General features: G+C 41.9%; 1 pseudogene; it reads right to left on the bottom strand.

Moving 5' to 3' along the window:
- Positions 1-3,050: 3,050 nt before the first annotated feature.
- LOC112625119 lies at positions 3,051-3,620 on the bottom strand (annotated as a pseudogene).
- Between the last annotated feature and the right edge of the window lie 1,048 nt (positions 3,621-4,668).

The following is a 4,668-nucleotide window of genomic DNA, read 5'->3' as shown; positions in this document are numbered from 1 at the left end:
GGCGGGCTCACGGGAGGGTGTGTCCTTGTTTCCACTTGTCGGCTCTCTACGCATCCGGGCGCAAGGCTGTTTTCTTTCCTCCGACCAAAAAAAAAAAAGGAAAAAAAAAAAAAGAAAAAAAGAAAAGAAAAAAGAAAAGGAAAAAAAAAGAAAAAAGAAAAGAAAAGAAAAAAAGAGCGGGAGCCAGAGAGCGAACCACCCTCTGCATCTTAGGTGTCGAGGGCCCCCTCCTCCTCCAGCAGAAGCCCCTGTGGAATGAACAGCAGCAGGCGTCGCACACCTTGCGACCTCCAGATTTTAAAACTCGCTGTTAATTCCCGGCGCTGCGTGCTCTGAGCGCCGTCTTCTCCATCCGACCCGCACGGGGAGAGAAGTGGGGGATGAGAGGAAAAGAGCGTCCAGCATCTGGAGGGGGCAGGGCCGCTCAGGAAGTTGGTCTTCCCCACCGAGCTTGGAGAAGACCGAGCGAAGCAGGTCGGCCGAGGGCCCCCACCTCTACAACCTCCAAGGCCTCCGCCCGGGCTGTAGCGCCCGGCCCCTGCTCACTGGCGAGCATGGTGTCAGGCGGACAGCCCCGGGCCTACCCCTGCGGAGGTTTGTAGTTCACGGTATAGTGACCCAAACCCGAGCTTTTTGGGAAAGTATCTCCCACAGAATTGACTTCTCTTTTGAAGCATCTTTTTAATTGAAGAAGCTTCGGAACCGGAATTGAGTTCTTCTGACTACTGGGAAATCAAATACTTTGAGACTACTTATTTTTGAAAAAAAAAAAAAAAAAACCAAAGGCATTTAAGAGCAACCTAAACCAAGCTTTCGCACAGCTAGCTTACAGTAGGGTTGTTAGATAAAATATAGGATGCCCAGTTAAACTTGAATTTTAGATACAAATAGTGTTTTAGTATAAGTATGTCCCAAATATTGCATGGGTCACATTTGTTCTTTTAAAAATGAAATACCTGGGATATACTAAATTATTTGGTGTTTATCTGAATTCAAATTTAACTGGGCACCCCGCATTTTTATCTCCTGAATCAGTAAGAGGCTTCAGTTAATGAATCAAAGTTGGCAAACATGCAACAAATGGCAAATCACTCCTGGCGGTCTCCTTTCCTTATTGAAAAGAGAAAGAATCGCAAGTTTCTACGATAGTAAAAAACTTCATCACCATTAAAGACTGATTCACCTGTGTTCACTTAGCGTCTGTCTTTCAAAATACAGTTGCCCTAGATGGAGAGTGACACATTAAACTTTAAGTTCATATGGGAAGGTAAATTACCTTACCTGAATCTTTTCCTCCTATTAGCTAGTGCTCCAAGCAAAAGAAACGTGTATTTTTTTGTTTTTGTTTTTTGTTGTTGTGAAGGGTTTTTGTTTAATAGATCTGAAAAGAATGCCTATACAAAGAATTGACATGAGAAAGCATTGATTCAACACTCATGAGCTAGGTTCTGAAAGGTGTAAAAAATTACCTAAACATTTTTAGAAATTGGAAACTACAACTGAAACTGATAAAAATCCCTATTAACATTTATGAAGAATCTCGATAAGATTCTTTCCACAATTTTTATTAAACCAGAGAGCCGGCCAGGCGCGGTGGCTCACGCCTATCATCCCAGCACGCACTTTGGGAGGCTGAGATGGGCGGATCACAAGGTCAGGAGTTCAAGACCAGCCTGACCAACATGGTGAAACCCTGTGTCTACTAAGAACACAAAAATTAGCCCGGCATGGTGGAACGCGCCTGTAGTCCCGGCTACTCGGGAGGCTGAGGGAGGAGAATTGCTTGAACCCGGGAGGCAAAGGTTGCAGTGAGCCGAGATCGCGCCACTGCACTACAGCCTGGGGCATAGACTATGTCTCAAAAAAAAACCAGAGAGCCTCATCTGGCGGCTCTTGGGTTCCTCGTCTGCGAAACAGAAGTGAGGGGATTCCCCTGTCCTTATGTTGTTAAGTGTTCTATCCATCCCCACTACACCCCAGCTTCTTCATGAAGCAGGTCTCCATCCTTGTAACTTGAGAGGCTGTGAATCATTCTATAGATATCAGTCTTCTGGTACCGCTCTTCACATTCCCTCTACATACCAGGTCTTCAGCTGCATTCTAGAAATATCATATACTATTGATTGCAAATCTATAATAAGCAATATAAGACAATGACTGACGGGGAAAAATGTTTTTTAAATTACAAACTCAATCCACTCGTTGCATTTCAAAAGTGCAATACTTTTCTTTATTCATCAGTGAAAGAAGTTAGAAATTAACTTCCCCCAAAATCAGCAACTGGCAAACAAATTTCCTTGAAAGTCACAGTCACGTATTTAGTGCATCCCTGAAAAGAACAGGGGCAAGACAATTTCCACCCACTTTCATGAGTTTCATCAAATACTGAGCCTACTCAAGGGTGGAGAGAAAAGGTGACTTTCAAAAAGGAGTATGTTATTAAATAAGGCATTTACTATATTCTTTCCTAAAAGCACCCCATATAGGGAACATGTTTTTTAAGCTAGATCTAAGAAGTCGAATATGGAATCAATCCATGCTGCTCTTTTTAAGGACTAACCACTGGTTAATGAATCAAAAAAAAAAAAAAAAAAAAAAGAAAGAAAGAAAAGAAAAAGGACTAAAAAACAAACCCTACAAACACTCCTCCTCCAAGAAAGAGAAAAAATAAAACCCCACTAAGATGTCCCAGATTACCCTCCAGAATGGACTCAGGGAGCAGCTTCAACAATTCCGATTAGTCTGTTACACAGTCATCACAAGCATGCCTTGCTTTTAAGTAAAAACAGAATTGTTTTTTGAAACGAAAAGCAAAAATGAGTACTGATCACTTTTCTAAGAATACACAATTACTCAGAATTAACTAGTATTGGGAGGGAGAAGGGGGCCATACCTATAATCCCTGTCTCACAGGGATGCGTGTGGGTTGGTGCAGGGTATCTGTCATTATTGCAGAAATGCATTTTAATGTTTAATCTTTGGTTTGATTTAAACATTGCTTTTAGTATGATGCCTACACCAGCTGTGCAGAAAGGGCTCTGGAGAGATGTTCACAGCAGCATAGGCTTGCAGCTCCTCTTCAGTTCTGGAGGCTCCAGGTCAGCCAATATTGCTTTGTCAAATCCATTCTTTAGGTCTTGCTGTGTGGGTGCAGGACCGTCCATATACTAGACAGCCTTCAGGTTGTGGGCTGGCTTTTCGGCAGTCTCTGAAGTGATAGGCTTCTGTTTGTTTTTGGTAATTTTCTCAATAATAGACGGATCATCTCTGAGATCAATTTGGGTCATGACAAGCAAGAAAGGAGCCTTTGGGCAGTGGTGAGTTATCTCAGGCCCTCACTTTTCTTTCACACTTTAAAATGAACATGGAGAGACCACTGAGAAACAGACTAGAAATATATCTGTTGTGGGTAACTCTGCAGTTATAACCTGTCATAATCTTCTTGAGGTGCAGTATTAAAAGTCCAGGAGTATATGGCTCTGCACCAATCCTAACTGTGAATGCATAGTTGTCAAAAACAGTCTGTACCTATTAGGATGGAAATTTGTTGTGTAGGATATCAGGAGACATGTTTTACCAACAACTCCATTGACCACAACAATGCACCTAATTGTCTGCATTGTTGAAATAGTTTTGTATCCACTTTAAATATTTGAAATTTGATGTTGACCTCAGCTTCTCCAGAAAAGAGTTTTATTAGGAAGAAGGGGACTGGAGAAGAGGGGGAAGAGATGTCCATTTTGCAGCACAGAATCTGGCCACAAAGGTGGGATCAGCAAACTGCTGTGGGAGAAGCTCCGGACACTGCAGACAGAGCGGGTTTACCGGGGAGGCACTGTCCACAAAGTCGCTCAGCACACATAGATGTTTCAGGTGCACGACAAACTTTCCCACAGTATATAGGACTCTTGATGAGACAAAACGATTACTCAGTGTGAGCTAGTTCATAAGTATTATATGTCACAGCCTTTTCACATTTGAATCTCTGATCTCACTTTCAAAAAAAACCTTTGTAAACAGCTCTATTAAGGTATGATCTACATAACTTTGACTTATTAAAAGTTATGTTTGGCAAATTTACAGAGTTATGCAACAGTCACCACAATCAATTAGAACATTTCCATCACTCTAGAAAGATTCCTCAGGCTCATTTGCATCACTCTCCACTCTTACCTCCAGCCCCAGGCAACTACAAATCTACTTTCCGTCTCTCTAGGAAGCAAAGAGCAAGCTGAGCTGGAGACACATTTACTTTGGGTTTAGTGGGATATTTTTGTGCGGTTCATGGTCATTTCCATGTACTGTTAAGATATTGCTAGTCATGCCCATGTAGGAATGGCTTCCAGGAATACTCCTGTTATCCATTGGGCCTCCCGCTTTGATTGAATTTTAATGGTATATAGAGAAGGATATTCCTTTCCCTATTCTGCCTCCAGGTCCTGGACCTCCATTTCTAATAGAGTCATAAAGAACTCTGTACCCAAATGAGAGTACACATTATTTCAAACACATATGGATGATTCACAATGTAATGACCACATGGTAGGCCTCAAAGGGAATCTCAAAAGTGACCTTAAACTTGCTAACATATAAGCTAAGTTCATGAAATTAAATACAAGAAATTAGAGTTTTCTGCCTGCTTCCTGAAGAGCAAGAAGACTGGTGGTC

This window comes from Theropithecus gelada, chromosome 5 (assembly GCF_003255815.1).
Source record: "Theropithecus gelada isolate Dixy chromosome 5, Tgel_1.0, whole genome shotgun sequence".
Lineage (NCBI taxonomy): Eukaryota > Metazoa > Chordata > Mammalia > Primates > Cercopithecidae > Theropithecus > Theropithecus gelada.
Note: the sequence above shows the minus strand (reverse complement) of the source record. Positions and strands in the feature narration are given on the sequence as shown.